The 20,647-nt window shown below is 46.7% G+C and overlaps 1 protein-coding gene across 1 annotated transcript in view; it reads left to right on the forward strand.

Moving 5' to 3' along the window:
• Window positions 1-2,921, forward strand: part of TWIST2 (twist family bHLH transcription factor 2) — a 35,924-nt gene extending 33,003 nt beyond the window's left edge. Inside the window, exon 2 of the mRNA XM_005509226.4 lies at window positions 2,145-2,921. The gene's annotated coding sequence lies outside the window, so the exon portion shown is untranslated. The remainder of the gene's footprint in view (window positions 1-2,144) is intronic.
• The last annotated feature ends 17,726 nt before the right edge of the window (window positions 2,922-20,647 follow it).

The following is a 20,647-nucleotide window of genomic DNA, read 5'->3' on the forward strand; positions in this document are numbered from 1 at the left end:
GTTACCATTCATCTGTTTTCAAAGTTGCTACTTGGAGTCAGATTTTCAAAAGCAGTCAGTGTCCAATGTCCCAAAGGCTGGAGAAGAAGAAATGTAGGGAGTAGGTCCCAGAGGGGTGTTTCTCATCTTGTGCACTTCTTTCCTTCTCTCATGCTGACAGATTGGGTCTGTGAAAGGGTTTTACCCTTTGTTGTGGGTCTTGCATAGACTACGTGGTAAGAACAACCAGCAAAATATTACACAAGTGCATGTCAAGATGGGGAGAATAACCCTTTCATAGCCAGGTCTTTCAGCTTCCTTTGGGTGACCTCTGTGTCAGGTCATAACATTGCTCCATCAGCTGAGGTCGACTGCTTTGATGTGCAGTGCATAATCACAGAAAATAGCAGTGGAAATAGACTACCAGGTTATCTGCTTCTGCCAGGGGTGGTAACCAGGCATTAGGCAAACGATGGCTGAAGAGCGGGAACAAACATCTGCCCACCGTGACTCTGGTCCTGCTGCCCTGTGTGGGGTGGGAAAACATGGGTTAAACCCTAGGAACAGGAGAGGGAACCTGGCAGAGCCATGCCAGAGCCCTGGGGCATGGTAGCACCGCCATCCACTGTGCTCATTCATCTTGCCTTAATGGGGAAGCCAGAACACCCTGTTAGCACTGAGATGCTGTGAAATTCCCATTTTTTCCAGTTGGCTGTAGCCAAAAGAGCTGCTGGAAACCAGAAAGGACCAGTGGAAACGAGATCCCACAGTTCAGCAGCAGCCAGATCAGGGTGTTTCACCCGGGGTTCAAGGCGTTGGTTTGCAAATCACCGGCTTTGCTCTAAGAGCAGCTTTGTGCTGACCTCTCCCATCTTGGGTGGGATTTGAAAAATCAGTGGAAACGGATCAGCTCAGTATTGCTTTCGACTTGGTTTCAACCTTGTTTTACAGGGCAGATGGATTCAGAGAAGAGCAGGACACGGTGATTTGTTGCATAGTTGGCGGGGAGCATCCTCTCTCGCTTGCTGGAGAAAATTAAAAAAATAATAAAAATAAAATAAAATAAGCTTATATTTTGCCCCAGGATCAAGCAGAAAATTTCTTCCACAGTATCTTCCTCCTCCCTATATTTTATTTTTCTTTCCTGGGTCATTCCCTGGCTAGGGCTGCAGCAATGCCAGCATTAGGAAAGGACCAGCCTGTCATCTGTCAGATGTGCATGTACACAAACCACCGCCACTCACACACACCAAGCAGTTAAGCTTTCCTAAGTGATCCTGGGCAGCCTGTCAAGTCCCAAGCTCATCTGCAGAATGTGGTTGTAATTAGATAATTAATAACTTTGAGAAGGAAAGGAAAGGAAATAAGCTAAATGGAAGCTTTCCTTAGTGGGAGGAAATAATTATATCTACTTTTTGATATTTGAGCTGAGGTGGCTTTCTGAAGGCAGAAACAGCATCTTGCCTACAAAATCATCCCTCCCCCAAGTTAGACAGGATCTCCCATGGGCGCTGCTGGGTCACAGAACTTGTCCCACCAGCCCACAAATGAGTAGCAGCAGGTTGCTCCAGGTCAGAGCAAACCCTGCAAGTTAATGAGACTCCCTGACATGTTGCTGCATCTTGTCTCATTCCGATAAATGGGGCAGAAAAGAGACGATATGCACGATTGGGTCACCAGGAACCGTGTGGATAATAGGGGTTTAGCACAACATTTGTCAGGGCTGGAGAAGCTGCTGTCAGCATATGAACTTTTTGATGGATGCCTTGTTCCTGCCTTTGGATTTTCCATTTCACACTACAATGCAAAAAAAGGCTGTATATTACCAGACTCAAAACTTAGGCTATACATCCAGAAGTCAAAAGAATTGTTAAGGTTAGGTTGACTTCTTGTTGTTGGTGGTTTTGGATGTGCTTAGATATTGCATAAATGTATTACCCCAGGATGGAAAGAACACGTATTCATTTCCAGCAGGGTTTGTCTGATTTTGCAGGAGGAGCTGAGAGTCACTGCGGGTGGGGTTTCTAAAGCCCGTCCTGGCTGACTGGGTGTTCATGAACCATACCCTTGACTTAGAACTGTACAAGGGAACATATCTCAGAAAGATGTCCTGTATTTGGTGTATTTATTTTTATTTTCTTTTTTTTTTTTTTCTTTCTCTCTAGACTGTCCAGTGTCTGAGACTGAAGTGGAACTGGGATATATCCAAGTCTGTAGCTTCTGAAACCTTAACAACCTCAAGTAAACTGGTCCAAAAGACCCCTCTTGACCTCCCTCACTCTGAACTCTTGTGGAGCCCTTAAACTGAGCAGAAAACAGCACCAAAGCTAATGGTCTGAAACTTTGCAACATCTCTCCCCAACCAACTGACCAAAGAGAAGAGAGAAGCAACATTCCTGATTGTTCGTTATTGTTGGGTTTTGTGTCTGTCTGTCTGTGCGTTTGGTTTTATTTCTAATTGTTTTTGGTTTTTTTTCCAAAAGATCTTCATTCAGGAACGCATTTATGAGAAATCTTTGGGTTCAGATTTTATTTCTCCTTAGCTGTATTCTTTGGGGGGCTTTTATTTTGTCTATTTTTTAAAAAATTCAAACCCTGATTTCTTGTACAGTAACGTCAAAACTGGACCAAGGCTCTGAGAAAAAAAAAAAAGAAAAAAAAAAGAAAAAAGCCCACTATGTCCCCAGCTCCCTGCATGATTTGTTTCAAGTACAGCCTGGATTACAGACTGCCCTCCACACTCTACCGCCTCTTCCTTATTGCTCCATGATTTGCTACCGCTCGCCAACCCCCCCCCCCTTTTTTTTTTCTCATTTTCTGTTCCAGTGTATATGTTGCTTATTTGTTTTATTTATTGAGATATTTTTAACGAGCTAAGAGACTGCAATGTCGCTGTGTATACTGCTTCTCTTGCCAATAAAAATAAAGATGTCATGCAGCTACCAGGGTATGGGATTTACATTCTTGACTGCACAGCGCCGAGCAGAAGCTGAGCCGCTTCCTCGCACCCCCCAATGTTTTGACACTCACTGATTTGGCTAAAAACCGTTTTCCAGGTAGCTGGTGATGGGGTACAGAAGGTATAAGAGTCACTTGTCTGGGCTGATATCTGCCTGCATATACCAGGAATAGTGAGTGGGTTATTGCAGCCTGGCTAAGGAGGTTTGCTCAGGCACGCATCTCTGCAGCATCGTGGTCTCCAACACAGCGCTCGAGCGGCTTCTGCTCTCAGCCCAGCCCTTTATTAAGTAAAATGCAACATATCTTGGTACGTACCAGACTCACCAGGCTGCACGCTTGCCTGCAGCTAGAGTGAAAATAAGCCGATCTCCATCATGCCTGCTGGTGGAAATGCTGAGGGCATTTGTCTTATACTGTTTTCTTCAAAGAAAAAACACTGCTTTAAAAAATTGCTATAAACAGACCGAGCTAATGCTCACTAACCTTCCTCCACTGCCTTGCAGAGCCTCGTCTGCATACACGTGCTGAAGCCAGGTTTCACTTTCCAGGTCATAAATAACAAGTTTAAAAAATAATCCATTCCAAAAAAAACAATAATAATAATTTAAAAATCATTCAAAGAATAGCCATGGTGGATCTGGAAACATGGGGCGAAATTATCCCAAATGACCTTTTGTTCTCACACTCTTTCCTTGCTGGATTAACAACAATGCAGGTTTGCTTCAGAGCACCTGGGCTGCAACACTGAAGTGACAGAGAGGGATTGATTAAAGGGCAGGTCTATGGCAAGGGCAGTTTGGGAGCCTCAGCATACATTGTTGGCATTATCATCCCAATCATCCCAATTTTGCAAAATAGGAGGCAAAACAGATCTTTGTAAGAAAGATCTGCTCAGAAATTGGCAGGGAGTGATGTAGTGTTGGGAGCTGGGGGGAAGAAAACATGGTGAGGGATAATTGACTCTAGGAAAAAAAAAGCAACACTGTGGTGTCTAGAGCCATTAAAGAATAAATCATGTCATTCCATCTAAACCAGCTTCAGAGGAAAACATTTTAACATACCAAATCAAGAACATTAATGTGTGTATCTGATGCATTAATTGTCTGAAAGGTTGCGGAGCTTGAACGTCAGATGTTTATTTTAAAACAAGTGCAGTTGCATAGAGTAAAATACATCACATCCATTAAAAGCTCTTTCTTAAAAGTAAATGGTATCTCAGTCTGGGCTTTTGGTACCAGCAGAGCCAAAAATGCCATTTAAGAAGGTGAATTTAACAGATGTCATGCAATGCAACATGTCAATACAGCAAAGAGAATTTTTTTTTCCCAGGGTATGCATATTTGTGGTTTAGTTTCTGCAACTTTGTGAATCTTTAACAATGCTGCAGATTGCACCAAACTGATTTCACCACAAGGAGTGACGTTTTTCCAAGCGTGAGCACCCAAATCCAACTTCAGCCTTATCAATGACTTGTCAGAAGAGCTTCCCAGGATATGACCAGGACCAGGAGATGGTCAGACCTACTCAAGCCGTAGGTCAGATGTGTGCAGATGTAGCAGCGCCATCATCATTGCCAAGTGCCTTCCTCAGTGCTACAAAAGGTCAGGGCTGCTGAACCCCCTGCTCCAATACCATGCATCTAAGGACCTGTCAGGGTAGATCAAAGCATTTGATCTCTCTCTCTCTGCAAAGTGCACTAGCAACTACTGTTGAAAGTAAATGCTCACAATCACCTGTTGGTACCGCTTCCATGAATTCTGAGGGTTATCCAAGGCTCCTGTGGGTGAGTGGCCTTGGAGAGGTATATTTGGAACCTGAAGATATAACACAACATTTTTTTTTCAGCCAGAAAAAATCATAAGTGTCAAAGCTGGCCAGGCCAGCCAGAAAACAGCCATGGGATGGGGCTGGGATGAGTGGTTTCGGTTCCCCAGGGGAGAACCGAGACTATCAAATGCTCCAAAAGTCCTGACAATTTGAGAGCTTAGCTGTAAATTCTCCCGATAACAGTTTTTTAACAGAAAACACATTTGAATTGATGAATAGAGAGACATGCATTTCAATCAGCAGCTGAAAAGGCTTTTCATCATGTTGAATTCATCTTGAGTGAGCTGCTGCTCATAGCCAGCACTGTGGGTCAGTTAGGAAGAAGACAAAGTAAAGGTGAAACCCAGAACCTAAAACTGCAGCTGTGTTGTCATGCTCAGGATATGGCATAGATCAATTTACTTTTCATTTGTATGAGTTTTTTTCCATAGCGTTTATCACATCATTCACCCTAATTCCCAATGTGACTAAATTTGTCCCTTCCAATCCCAACCCCTGCATGAAATCCCAGCTCCCTGCGAGAGATTAAGAGATGTGCCCAAGGACAGGGACAGACTCTTGGCCAAAAGAGAGTAAAACCAAAAAAATCCCTAAATGCAGCAGGCTCAGCAGTGGGCAATAGTTCCTGACAAGAGGGTTTCTCCTCCATGGCAGCACGCACCCACGTGCAGAGCCTGGCTAAATATCGGCTCTGAACCCTTTGGTCTCTGTGTAAATGGAGGGCTACACAACATGCTATTTTGTGCAGGAGTCTGGCTAACAACAAAGCAAAATGTTAACTGGAAAGAAGCCAAGCACTGATGTAAAGCATACTGATTGTTTTGTTTTATTTTACCCCCAGCTCAGCTTAGCACTGCTAACCCCTTCACCTTCACCACCCATTTTCAAAACGGAGAAAAAAGTCTTCAGCTGCCACTCTAATTTTCCAGTAGAGTCACTGATATAGACCAAATAAATAAATAATAATCCTCACACACCCCCCCACAAAAAACCCAATAAATAAATCCAAACCCCGAGTTCCACCCCTTGGGATCTCTTTTCTCGCTGGCCTCCCCCAGGGCCACCCCATTTTCGCGCAGTTGAGGAACACTGACAGCAAGGAGGGATCAGGGAATGGGGCGTGCGCTGACAGTTTTTCCCAGGGATGCTTGTAAACTTGGAGCCCTTGCTTGGCTGGGACCACCCAGGCACCGTTTCTAGGGTGGTGAATTCATCCCCCCCTCAAAGGGTGACTGCAAAGGGGGGTCTGTGTGGGTTAGCATCGTCTTGGCTCTGAGATCTCAGCTAAGGGAGTGTGCATCCCACCCAAATTTGGAAGAGGAGGGAGCCCACAAGCCTTTGGGAGCACCCATATGCACTCAGCTGTATGATCAGGATAAGGATACATCTTATATTTACTGCTGATTTGAAGTATAGTGACGAAGTGGCCCTTTTGGGGTTAAATAAAGAAAAAAAATGTACCCAGAAGTCACAAGCGATGTGAAAGTGTTGCTGCCCAAGATTTTTGCTGAAACTAATCTTTCACATCACTTGGCCAGGTTTGAGGAGGAAAGCATTGCAGGTGGTCATTGCAGCATTGGCCAGAAATGCCCTCAGGTATTTTGAATGAATCGTGGCAGGATTCAACCAAAGCTTGATCTCAAAAACCACGCATGACTTCTGTGTGCTTGGACTTTGGAGATCCCTTTCAAAGTACTCACTGAGAGGAGAGATTACAGTTACAGATGCCAAGAAGCCATGCCCACCACCCAAGAAAGCTTCACCAGTGTTTCCCTGGGAGTCCGCGTTGAGCCTCACCTGACTGGCTGACACACGAAATGATTTGGGAGGAACAGATCCTTTCCTCCATCTTTTTCAGGCAGACAAAACCTCTTCCAGCAGCTGCTTCCTAGTGGATAGACTGCTGGAAGCCACAAAAGGCAAAAGGAGAGGTCAAGCCTGGCAGAATAAACTCTTCCACAACCTATTCCTTTATCATCCATGGGTGCTCTCTTCAAAATACATAAAAAACATGAGTTTATGTCTTATCTTGAACCCTTTCTCCCACTTCTAGCATTAAATTGGTAGCCATAAACTGGTCACCTAAACCCCAATAAGAAGAAAATGCCATACATTACCAGCATTTCACCCATGTTTTAATGGAATAATTCAAGCTGATGTACGTTTTTCAGCTGCATCTTGATGCTTTTTGTGGTTTTGATGCCATTCCAGTTACCTTTGTAGTCTCAGAATTTGTTTTGAGCATGGTAAAGTGCACTCAGCCCTTTTATGATTTCCTGCCTCGTTTCAGGGCCCTGCACTGAAAGACTTTAGTTGCCTCCTAAATCTTTTTCCAGAACTCTCCTGTCACTTTAAATATTGGCCAGCATTTTGTTAGCTTCAAGACTTTGAAATAATATCAAAGTAAACCTCAAAGGGAAATAATGCAGTAAAGAGTAAGGTTGGAGCTTAATTCATATTTAAATAAAGATCTTTCACTTCATCTTGGGTTACTGTGTAAAATGACTGGGAGCAAATGGAGCTTTTAAAGGCCTTATTCCCCCAGGGGGGTCTATTTTAAAATGATTGGTGAGCCTACCAGGCAGAGGAATGAAATTGCCTTCCCATGAAAAATTCCCTACCATTGGGAAGGAAAAAATGTGAAGTTCTTCAGAATCAAGATGGACTTTTTCCTCTCTCCTTTCCCGAGCAACGTTTCCAAGTGGTGTTCTCTGCAGACCAGGACTATTGTCAAAGACGGTGCAGAAGGAAATAAGGACCTAAGACCAATTTGATCAATTTGCAAGTCAAAACATAGCTGCTTGCCTTTTTTTTTTTTTTCACCGGGGTGAACCACATCTTTTCTGAAATGCAAACAGGAGATAGCCCCCATCACCCTTCCCAAGATGCTAACTTTCAGGAAATAAAGAAGGAACTAGGGGCTGGTTTCCAGCAAACCTCAGCACCTGACAGAGATTTGTATGAGACCATAAAGGCAGATTTGCAAGCCGACTGCCCGGCACAGGTACCTGTGCAAGAGCAGCCAAGCACACAGCTCTTCTTGACTTTATCTGGGGATCTCCTTTGAAATTCGCCTTCAAGCTTCATATCCTGCTGCAGCAAAGCAAAAGTGGTGATGGATTTAGCCTTCCACGTACCCTCTGCCTTTATTTCTTATTTCCTATTCAAGCCACAGGAACAGTGGGCGGGAGGGATGGCTTTTGCTAACGCCAGCAACTCCAGATCTGCCAAAACCCCAAACAAAGGCTGTGAGAAAAATATTTCTGCAGGAAGCATTTGCTGGAACATGATTCATTGCTTTAAGATAAGTCATATTTCCTCCAGCCAACACTTACAAAAGGGTCAGCCTCCCTCACTATTACTCCAGCCTGGATGATGGCTACGAACAGAGCATGTGCTTCCAGCTGCGCGTTTGTGACGCTGGCGTGCTCGCACCGTGCTCGACGGCATGACACGCCAGCCTAAATTAGCTCTCGTGCAAAGACAGTTTGAGGCTGGGGACCTGCACAGTTTGCTCTGGGTGGCTTTTTTCTTATCGTAAGTGTTGTGTGTCCTCCCTGCACCAAGTCACGCTGCTGAAGGGGACTCTGCTCTCCCACCCAGCTTCATGCCACCACTTCAAGCAGCATTGTTTTCAACTCGGGTCTGACATCCCTGCCTCCGTCCCTGTGGCTTTTTCACCAGCTACTACAAACAATGGGCTCCGTGGGTCATTTGCAGTTCATCACGTCTTTGAGTTGTCTGGGTAGTTATTTGAAAAAAAACACTCCTGCTTCGCACATGGCTGCAAGATACATAATGAAATTTCCTAACATCCCTTATTTCAGAAACTTCTTTCAAGAGCGGCCTGCCAGACTGCAGCTTGCTTTCCCAAATTAGTGATCTGGTGGAAACTCAGCAGGAACTGGGCGAAGGACCAGCTGGCCTGGTCGTGGCAACGCGCGAGACAGCGGCTCACGGAGCACCGTGGGAGGTGGGAACTCGCGCCACGATCCCCTGGTCTGCCTGGGTCTGGTGCCAGGGCTTGGCCCAGGCACCTGCACCGCTGGTTTTTGACCCTGACTTTTCTCCTCTCAATGGCCCTTTGCTTCCTCGTGCATGGCATGAGGAGCTGGCTGAGCATCTTGCTCCCCCTCGCCCCTCTGGGTGCTCAGCAGAGGCTGGGGGTTGTTTGGGGAATCTCCATCCAACCAGCAGGCAGGGCAAGTCCTGGCAGGGTGAAGGACCCAAAACACAAGGCAAGGAACTCCACGGGTACAACCCCTCTTGCCATGCTTGTGTGGTTCCTGCCAAAGCTGGCAGATCCCATCCATGGGGCCAGACACATGTCTGTCACACCCAGGCATGAGCCTTGTGCATGGCCATCCTTGTCTTCTCTTTAGCCACAACATCCATACAATATGAGGCCTCTGACCTCCATATTTGCTCTGCTTTTTCTCCATCGCTTTCCCCAGGACATCTCTATTCTGCCCCACTGGTCTCCACCAGACCACACTTCATCAGAGCTTTCTCTATGCAGCTGTGACAATCACAGCCAGCACCCATTCAGCCCCATGGCCCCCACCCAGCCCCACCAGTGCCACCTTACCTTCAGCAGACACATGTCACCAGGCCATAGGACCCGGTGGGTTCTGTTGCTCCTGGAGAGCACAGGGACATCTGACCTCAGTCAGCTCCTTGCAGTTTGGTGGGAGCGATGAGAGCTAAGGAGTTGTGGTCTCCTGGTAGCCCCATAGCATGCCAAGCACCCCAGGTGGGATGCCAGGAGAGAAGCTGCCAGGAGAGGGGACAGGAGAACACAGGGATGCTGATTGCTGCTCCATCTCAGAGATGTGTGGATGTGGTTCTGGCTGCACTCAATTTTTAACAGCTTGGCCATGAAGGGAAGATAATTTCCTTCCAATTGATTTCCCCCTCCATCTCTCTCCCAGGATACATGAAGTGAGAAGAGCTGGCTGGAGAGATGTTCATGTGAGTTATTACCTGGCTAGCTCTTCCTGCAGGGAGGTCTCCTTGTGACCCCTTGCTCAGCAGCAACAGGGCTACATCATTGCCATCAGCTACATTCACGCATCGTGAACAGTGCCACTGCCATGCGTCTCTGGGCACATTACCACAGCTATGGACATCTGATGGTCCATGGCCCACTTGCACTGGGGTTCAGGCTTGTTCTTCAGTCACCAGTTGCCATCATAGAGCATCCTTGTCTCCTCAGGATGCAAGGACAAACTGATCTACTGCAGGAGCTTATATCACCTAAAAGCCAGCAGAAAAATAATCCATCAAATCTTGAGTCCTAACCTTCACAGAACGTGGCAGTGGGCTGGGGTGAGATTTGTGCCTTCTGGAGAAACAACAATGAGCGCTACCTTCCACAGTTACAGAAAAGGAACCACAAGTGCAAAGGGAGAGAGAGGTGCAGAGGAAGAAGAGGATTAACATGCAGTGCAGAAAGGAAGGTAAGCAAAGACCTGTCTGCTTTTATGGACTACATGTAAATACCTCAATGTGGAGGTGGATGGCTCATTCAGGCTTTGCCTTAGACCCATTTTCAATTTATCAAGTGTTATTCTCAGGTTATAGTTTCATTCATACTAAACTCTGCTTCTTCTCTGCACTGGGACTTCAGCACTGCCTTTATAAGCCCATGCTTGTTAATGCTGCATTAAAATAGAATTAAATCAACAATGGCAACACTTGTTGCAAATGTTGCAGGAGCATTCTGTTCCCACTAAAAGGAGCGAGAAGATATTTTATGTTATTAAAAATTTCTCTTTCCTGCTAGTCCTTTGCAAGAAATTCTTCAAAATGTCCATCAGATCTGCAGAGCTCTCATGCCACATACCCCTGCGACTACCTGAGATGACTGAGACCGAAGCCCTCAGTGGATGTGTCCCTGCCCTATGCTCCAGCTCCCATCCCGTGCACCATTGGACTCCTCTATCAACATCCTCCCTTCCCCACGATGGGTGATATCTGGGTATTAAGCAAGAAAGATCAGGACACGTAGAGGCAAAAGCTCTCTGAAAGGAGGCTGCAGCACACACGTCCTCAGCCCTGATGGAGCAGCCACTCGAGGTGGGATGTGGTGAATCTGGCCCCAGTGCAACAGTGGAGTGTGGACTGGGAACAGCTACCTCTGGTACAGCTCTGCTGGGCTGTAATCAGATCTTCCCCCGCTGCACCTCATGCTGTGACATGTTTATGCGACCAGACCCTTTCCCCTTCGTTAGTATTGGGGTCAGGAGAGGCCAGGGGTCAGGCTTGAAGCCAATGATTTCACTTCTAAACAAAACCATTGCCCCTTTCTACCTTCCTCCTCAAAGAGCTTGGCTCATAAATTTTCATTTAGTACTACCAAGCTGATTTTTTTTTTCTCCCCCTACATTCTCTTTAACAAGAAGGATATTTCATTGCCCCAAAACAGAGCGTAGCCACTTATTACCCTGAGTCGCAAGGTATTTTGGAAGCTTTGGCTGGTATCCTGCTCTTTGCTTCAATTTATGAAGTGCCAGTCAGGACTGCTAGAAAAATAAAGGTGGCAGAGATGTGAAACCTTGTGGCTGTCTCTCTCTAGGATCAGCAGTCCTGCTGCCTGGTTTTAATGACTCTGCCACTCGTGTTCCCACAGAATCAGTGCCCCATTTGACATGCTGAGGGGCTGGGAAGTGCAAAACCAAACCCCATTGTCAGAAATGCACATGCTCAATTTGCTTTGAAGAGAAAACAAGGAAAAAAAGCAGAAAATGCAGCTGGCTTTCAGGTTACTGCTTGCACTCATTCATGTCTTAGAGACCAGCTAAAGCTCACTGTCAAAGAGGAAACCAAAGTGCATGAGCCAAAGTGCAAAGCATCTCTGTTTCTCCTTCGGAAACGCATGTCCTGTAGAGGAACGGTGCTTGCTGCAAAACCCCTCTCCCCTCTGCTGCCATGGACAGCTCAGAGTCTCTCAAAAGGTTCAGCCTTTCTCTTGCTTTACTAATCCTGCACTGTCCTATTGCACTTTTTCGGTGGTGGTTCTTGGTGCTTGATCATCTAGCAGGACCATCCTGCTTTGAGGAAAGTTTCAGAGCTCATCTGATGTGGGAAAATAAATTGTCTCCTACCCTACAAGGAGGAGGTGGTTTAGACAGCTAGTTTCAAAAGAGGTTAAGGGATTTTGGTGCTTAAATCAAAGCTGCTTCTGAAAAGCCCATGGGGACAACATGACCCTGCCTGGAGCTGAATGAACTTTCTGTCCCAGAGCTATAGGTTCACATCCCACACACGAGGTCATGGTTAAGAACGTGTTTGGTGGTTTCAGCTGGGTCTCAGCTACCACCAACCACACTTGAAATGGGACAGATCGAAACCAGTGAGCGATTTCTGAGCTGTGGGGTCAGACACCTCCGAAATCTCATGACAGCTTTAGCCTAGCGATGCGTATCTTCCTGCATCAACCTGGCCAGGAACCAAACTGTTGTGCATGATTGCTCAGCAGTTGCTGCAATCACAGCATAGCCCGATGTTTTTATTCGTGCCCTGGTGAGACATAATGTGAATAACTGCCCATCACAGCCAACGATGACTTTGCTAATGACATTACATACAAATCCACCCCCCAACAAGAAGTAAATGTGTGCAATTCCTGCTTGATTCAAGTTGGGTTATATCCAGCTCAGCCATTGCTGCTTTTCCAGCCCACTCTGCCAGAGCTGTTTCCTTAAGCTTCCCTTGACTAGATCATCTTCACCTCCCCAGCCTAACTCAGCATGAAGGACGGTGCCTGTGGGTTGGTGCCATCGTGTGGATACAGCTGCAATGAAGAGGAGGAGGAGGGGTGGGAGGAAGAATGATGGGAAAAGGACAAATCTGGCATTGTCCAAGTCAGGGTCTAAGCCTAGTTCCGTCCTAGTGATACCAATGGGCTTAAGTGGGATCATGCTGCTTCCTCCAGCAGGTTGGATGAATATAATAACAACAAAAACACGTGTCACCTGCACCTTATCTACCCTAGAACATCTCCAGGTGCCGACAGCAGATCTTCAGACAGAGTTTTCCCAGATGATGCCCTAATGAAAGCAGCAGCAGTTGAGATTAAGATCTCTGCTGTGCTTGAAAGGCTGAGAAGCTGAAACAGTGCTGCAAGTGATACTCAGTCTACCTTATTCAGGCTTTTACGTTTGGAAGTGAGGCTGGAAGACACTCACGCAAGTATCATCCCCTCCAGGATCACCATGACTGTCTGATCTACCAACACAAACACACTGTTGAACCTGAAGGAAAATCAGGCTGTGGATTTTGGCTAATGTCAGAGGGTGGGTTCCTTGCTCTGGGCTCGTATCCTGTCCTGGAAGTCACACAGTCCCCAGCCTCCAAGTCTCTTGCAAAATTGAAAAGCAATCCCAGCCCAGGATAAAAATAAAGGGTCCATGGGGCCCTGTCACACTCGGGTCAACTGATGCAGTGGACGTGCAACCAAGCTCCTTCATGTAATTTTTCCACCGCCTTTTACAGGCTGGATCTGAAACAGAGCCAAATGACGAGCAGGGGGGATAACGAATCGTGAGGCTGGAGCTTCCTTTGTACAGTCAAAATCCCAAGCCAAGTCCTGCTGGCTGGGATGTTCCTGTTATCTTGCAGAATAAAGCTCTGAAATCTGATGGGTTACTTCCAAAACCCCATCCGCTGTGATGGAGAGCAACCTGTCCCAACTCAACGCTTCACTCCTTCTGGGGCGAGGATTAGGGGACAAGCTGGGTTTCCACAAGGAGAGGAAGTCTGTGAAGACCCTGTCCAGGCACTGCTCAGCCTCTGTCTCTTTGGAGGAGGCAGTTGTGTCTCCGTACTGACCTCTGCACATCCCACACATGCCCTGTGCCTGTCTACCCTTGTCATGTTTTTGGCTCCTCTCAAGTTCACGCTGCCAAGGTCTTTGCAGAGCGCTCGTAGCACTGGAGCACAGTGACTTCCCACCCGCAGGCATGTTGTGTCTGCCAGGATGGCTCTGGTGGAGCTCTGGATCTTGACTCTGGAAGAGCTGGTCCTTGGGGACCTCCTTGGACAAGGTGTGAGGGACACGCAGGTGGCTGTCACTCAACCCTGAGTGCCTGGACAACCCATGGGTCAGACCACCAGCCTGTGGGTGCAGGTAGGATCTCATCTGGTGATCCATCACAGCGCATCCATCTTTAGCTAGCTGGCGCCCTGTTCCAGCTGAGTTTTGCAGCACGTCTATGACTGCATCCAAGATTCCTTAATGACCCAACCCCATGTTGCTGTTTCAGATTAAATTGTTCCCAATGCTATGCATTGTTATTTGGGAAATGTATGAATTTTTCCCATATGTCTTTGACCTATAAAATGAGCATCCCTCAAAACTGAAAGGTTATTGCCAACTACGATGTGTTTTCATTTCTCGTCTTTAAGCACATTTCATGGTTTGCCAGAACTTTTTAGGAGGTTGAAACTGAAGGCCTTGACTCAGGAAAGCACTTCAAACATGTGCCAAATAGGACTTACGCGCACACTTGCATCTAAGCACATGTTACAGGCCTGTTCTGGACTGAGATGTTTTCCCAAATTGGTGCCAAAAAACATCTTCCTCTTCATTAACTCCTAGACTCTCAGATTCTGTCCTCGGCTTTATTGACAATCACCTACAGGTGAAATTTGGCTTGCAGATGTGAAGCTCCTAGATTGCAGAGAGCAGATAATTATTTGAGGGTTGCTGGCTGGGGCTTTGGGAAGGGGTAAAAAGCCAGATTAAGGAGAGGTGGGTGATATTTTTTGGATTGATGTTTTAAAAAATAGTTCAATTTGCAGAAATTTCACAGAGCTTTTGGTTTTAACTACAACAAAATCTGGCAAAAAAAACCAGGAAGGCATATTTTAAATGTTTCTAAACGAGAACTCTGAGAAGACTTTGATTCAATATATATACATATATATATATATTCTATATATATATATATATAAAATGTATATATATATATATACGTTTTACAATATAAAATGGTCAATGTCCAAGTAAAATATTTCATTTCAGGCTGACTCAAATTTCTTGCCTGACAAAGACTATGTCTTTTTTTTTTTTTTTTCATGTTTGGTTTGCCAGAAGTTTCCAACATTTCATTTTTCAGTTTATCCCAAATCAGTATTTCAACTGTATGAAATTTTGCTGCTAGAAAAGTCAGTGCTCATATATCTACATAAATCCTGAGGACTAAAAAACAGAGCTGGATAAATAAAGAGGGAATGCAAAAGTCCAGCTCCAAAGTTTGTCTTTAAGAACTTACCAGTCATCCAGGAGGAATGCAAGCTATGGCAGATATCATGGGTATCGAAAGACAAGGGAATCTGTACTCTGCTTCCAGGAAAGAAACATTTAGTCATTACAAGGAACAATATGGGATCAGACCAGCTCCCCCAAGCATTCCTAGCTTTCCTACCTGCACCACAAAATCCTCAAATCACGCCTCTTCCACAGCACGCCTTTTATCTCAGCAGCACGGCTCTCTGCGTGAAAGAAAACCTACGTTCTGTTTCAACGCATTTTTAACATAGTTACGCCGTTAAGCCACAGACCGTGGTTCTCACAGGAGATGTCTGAGATGGAGAGTGGATGACTGGAGCTTCCGTCTCGCAAGCAGCCCTTGCCTTTTCAAGGTGAGGTCTCCAGTCCACGACCACCGAGCATCTCACCCCTGAGCAGGTTGGAGAGGGAGCTGCTGCTCCAATGTGCATCCCCAGGCAGCGCTTTGGAGATGGTCTTCACCATGCACAGAGCTTACACCAGCAAAGCAACCGGAGCTTTTCCACCCATATGGCTATTATACAACAAGATGGCCAAGAGAGAGGGGAAAAAATGCCCACATTTTTTTGGTCCTTAAAAATTTTGGTCACTCCTGAAATCAATTAAAAATTGAGAGACTTTAATAGGGAGTTGAAAGAAGCAGTAGGGTGGCTCACTCGTTTTTATTTCTATTGTCAAATGGTAAAATTGGTCTCCTATTTAAGGTGTCAAAAGCCTGTGAAGCAAAAAATAAAGACCAAAGCGCCAACTTCCCAAAACCTGACCACAGTGAAACATTAATGGACACAAACAAATGGGCTTCAAATCTCACACAAAAAAATAAACCTCTCTGTGAAGGACTCTGCCAAAGTTAAGGGGAAAAGAGGTTACGAGCATTTGTGGGAAACAGTGCTAAAAGGGAATGATGAAAGAGACAAAAAAAAAAAAGAGAAGGAGGAAAGAGCAGAGGGAGAGAAGACCAGGGCTAGGGCTGTGCCAGTCAGGAGGGATTTGGCCGGATGATGGTTTTACTGCATTTAAATGTGTAAGATATACTTTGATTAATTCTAATAGACTACACCAAAGTCATACTTGTAACTCCCAGTGCGCTAATTATGGAGAAGAGGCGGACAGTGACTCATGTTGGAAACTGCCCAACTTCCAAAGGGGGAAAAAGAAGAAAAAAAAGACAAATCTCAGTGCACAGGCAACCATGACGGTCCCCAGACCCGTGCTGGGAAAAAGGTCGGGGCAGACATGGCTGCGGGGAAGGGAAGGGTCGCCGGTCAGTCTGTTCCCAAGGAGGGCTGGCAGGAGAATGGGGACATAGCGAGAGATGGGTACCAGGATCTGGGATGCCTCTCTGGGGCTGGGTTTGCCCTAGCATCTCCCCAGCCATGCAGCTGTTTCCCCCAGTGCCAAAACCATCACCCAGTGTCAGGAAGGCAGGGATGCTGCTGTCCCAGCAGAGATGCCCACAGGAAGACATCAGTGAGGTCTGCCCCAGGCCCTGGGTAGGGTATTTCTCCTCCCTGACACCTAAAAATCCTTCTGCCAGGTGGTGAAATGCAAGCAGGCAGGAGCTGGGGAGTTGCTACATGTCCTGCATCTACTACCACCCTGTCGCCAAGCCAGGGTGCTGCTTGGCTTTCAAAGCCAACCCCAGCTGAAGTACTGGAGCCAAGGTCTTGCAGATACACAGGTGAAGCCCACCAGCTCTGGGTTGAATGAAGGCCAGGCCTGACAGGTCACAGAGGGAAAAACAAAGTCACAGACCCCATGTCAAGCCTCAGGCGTCCCCCTTGGCTCCTGCATGGTGAGGAGCTCCCTCTCCTCCGTTCGTGCAATGTTCAGCAAGAAATAGATGCACACACACACACACACACAGATGTTTGCTTAGCAATGATTACCGCCAGCTCTGAAACATCTCTCAGGGCAACAGGGGAGAAACTAAGGGGGGTCCTTGCCTGATATTTATTATCCCGTCCCAGCTCCATTCTCATCTACTCATTTTTAACTCTCCAAGAAGCTGACAGCATCAGAAACCAAAGCCAGAGCATCAGATTAACAACATCTTTCTTCTCCAGGCTTTCGGCCACATGTTTGACTTAGTTCAGCTCATGAATAAAACCAAAACCCTGTAATCTTAAAGGCTTGGGACAGAGGTGGGGAGCTGGGGGAAGGGGGGCATGGGGACAACAAATTTAGTGCCTTCTAGCCAATTGTAGTTTAATTTCTTTAGCTTTTTTCTTTAGGGAGAAAAGATAATTACTTTAAAAAAAATATTTAGAGAGTTTTTTTAAAGAAAGCAAGAAATGAAACTGCGGGGCATGACCCACACCTCCACCATCCTGTCCCAGACTGCAGCTTGGTAATGCCAGGGATGTTCACATGGGTGTGCATATTTCTGGACCTGAGCAGGAACCCATCTTGTGGCCTTCTGACAGCATTATCAATGAAACAAGCCATTAACAAGACATTACTCTGCAATGCTGTGTTCTTCTCTGCCTCTCTGACTCCACAACAGACCCAACCGGCTCCATAACCACTAGAGGGGGGTGGAAGGTAACTAGTAGAGAAGATAATTTTCTCCTATTGTGTCCTCCCGGAAAACATGGACATGGGGGGGTTGAGGACCTCTAAAGTTCTGGGCAGGGTATGGACACCCACTGTGCTCCAAGCACACAGCACCCACCTGAGGAGGGTTTTGCCCATCATCCACAGCACTAGGACGCTGCTGAAGCAGCCTTCAAAATGGAGGAACCACATGGGATGTCGAACTTTTTCTCCAGCACCTTGGGGTTCTCCTGTTGAGGAGGGAAAATTAACCAAACCACAGCCTGGACAGCCACAGAAACAGCTATGAAATGCAAAGATGGGACAGCGCAGACAGCGTGAGAAGGCGTTAAAGGCAACCTAATTCAAAAAATGTATGTGATCACCCAAGCCTTGGTCCCCTTCCAGAGAGGCTACAACAGCCTGCAAGCAGGTAATTCTGCACAGCAAGCCCAGGGCAGTCATCTCGTGGAGATAAGAATCAAGCTGCTCTGCAAGATTTGTGTTTTCTGGGGGGCCATGGAGGTGGAGCAACCTCTGGATGGGAGGAAACACTGCTTTGGGCAAGAGGAACCCACCACAGCCCCAGGAGAGGATGAAACTGCAGCTCTTCTCTGGGTTCCCTCCAGCCATCCTCCCCCTAAGTGAAGAAAACACCAGCGATTTTGCCTGCCTACCTGTGAAATAAACCATTTTTCTGTTGGAAAAAAAATGAAGTTTTACCAAAACAAGAGTTCGGTAACATCCATTTGGCAAAGTTTTCCACTGGGACATGTCACAAGAATTGTGATTCAGAGTTCCCCACGTCCTCCTTGCTTTCTGACTCACGCCACAGGACAGCACCTCCTATCCCCAGCACACTGCTGGATCTCCAGCAGCGTTTCTCCTACTTCAGGAGATGCAGGGCACCAAGGAGCAGCTAACAGTCTCATTGCCTATTGGGATGCTTTATCTATACATAACCCAGGATATACTGCCTGCAGTGATACAGGCAGGCACGCACATACTGCATTGTATCAGTTGTCACAGAGCTGACAAAAGATCAAAACCACCTGAAGCTGCCAACGCTTTGCTATTTATCATGTGGAGTTCCTTGAGCCTCTGCTGCCCGGGCCCTATAAGCAATATCATGCTATGAACAATACCATCCTATAACCATCCTACATTTCACTGACTTGAGTCCCCAACTTACAATGAAGCAACTATTAATAAACCACGATATTAAGATAAAAAACATTCACATACAGAAATGTGGTGGGAAGGGAGAGTTGTCCAATCAATATGGTATTTCTATGGCACCAGGAAACATCAGGAGGTCTCCCAGGAGTTGTCCCTGCACCACAGCCACAGCAAAATATGCACTATTTGGAGGAAAGGGCAATGTGGTGAGACTCATTTTCAGTATATTTTTGCACGAAAAGAGCTTTTGCTTCAGGATGCTGCTTTCCAGCAAACGCTGTGCTTGTACATCCCTGTCCCTGATGCTCTCCCCCAGCACGCTCTCCTTGCTAACACAGCCTGTGAGGAACCGCTGGCAACCCCCCCTGGGAAAGGCAGCCACAAAAAAAGCAGGATTTCATGCTTGGCTTTTGCACACCAGCCCTGCCATGCTCCTCTACTTTACAAGCCCCCTGCAGAGGAAAGCTTTTATCAACAGCTGTGTCAGGAAGCAGAGAGCTCTGCCATGGGTTGCCTGGCTTTATCACTAGCAAAGGGGTCAATATTTTGCTCATGTGCATGCATCCTCCCCAGGTCATGGAAACATACACCCTATAGTGCAATTCAGCAGGCACTGAACAGGTCCAGCTTGGTTATGGTAGCTCAAAGCATGACCTCTCTGGACTGCTGTATTTATTACTCCCCCACACCCCCCCTCCCACCCTCCCCTCAAAAAATTACTCCATAGATCTTCTCAAGGTGATCGGCTGGGGCTCTGGTCTAATCAGAGCTTCCCCCTTTTATCTCTCCCTGATCTGTCCAAGCAGCTCTGGAGTCCGTCAGCCCCGTGATATCATACCTTGGCACAGCCCCTGCCTGTTTGCTTTTTGCCAGGATGAATCCTGTAAACATTCGCAAGAAATCACAGCAGGCCCTGGGGAAAGCATTTTCTTTTCCTCCTCCCCTCCAGAGAAACGGCCCATCCTCATGGCTCGCACGGGATGCCGGGGAGGGAGAGGAAGAAGTGGAGGCTGAAAAAGCAGGAGTAAGGTTGGGATAGGGGACTGTGCCACAGTTTTTCCTGGAACGATGGAGCGGAGAGGACGACCTCGATAACTATGGAAAATAAACAACCCCGGGGATGAAGGAGCCAGCTGAGGTCTCTGCCAGCCACTTGGGTTTTTTTTTTAATATTTTATTTTGCTCTGCTTTTTGACGCGTGTGTTGAAAAGGCTTTTCCTTGATGTGTCAGAAGTACTGCAAAGCATGGGGCAGCCAACACCCAGCTGGGACTGACCCTAACCTGGCAGCCTTGGTCAGGTTACTTAAGCAAATGAAGCTTTTGGGATTATAAAGCATGCATCTGTGTGGTTGTTTCCTTTCCCCTGCCCTCCAGATAACTTTTGAGCCCATTACTTGTATGCAGACTAACCTAAATGAGAGCAGTAACGTCGGAAAGATTAAATTCCTGAAAGTTACTTGAAAATGCTGTGGCAGACGAATGGGCAGCAGCCTTTGGGCATGTGGAGCTGAGCCCAACCCAGCTTACCCCAGCATGGCAAAAGCCACCTGATGAGCAAACTGGGGCCCACCAAGGGCTTGTGGGATGCTTGGAACAATGTGACAGGGGTAACCCCTGCTCCACTCATCCCAGTCGCACTGATGCTGCCATGTGATGCCACATCATGGATGTCACACCATGTATGCATATCAGGGAACTGTGGCCTGATGCCAGCACAAATATTGGTCCATATGATCACACCAGGAGCATGTAGCACCACTGGGACGTTCCTCACCTCAAGTCTCCTGTTGCTGGAGAGATCCCAGGGTTACCTAATGGACAGTTGTTTTGAGCTGCTGTCCCTCCCAAGCCTTGCATGCAAACATCTTGGA

Source organism: Columba livia, chromosome 7, assembly GCF_036013475.1.
Source record: "Columba livia isolate bColLiv1 breed racing homer chromosome 7, bColLiv1.pat.W.v2, whole genome shotgun sequence".
In the NCBI taxonomy this organism is placed as follows: domain Eukaryota; kingdom Metazoa; phylum Chordata; class Aves; order Columbiformes; family Columbidae; genus Columba; species Columba livia.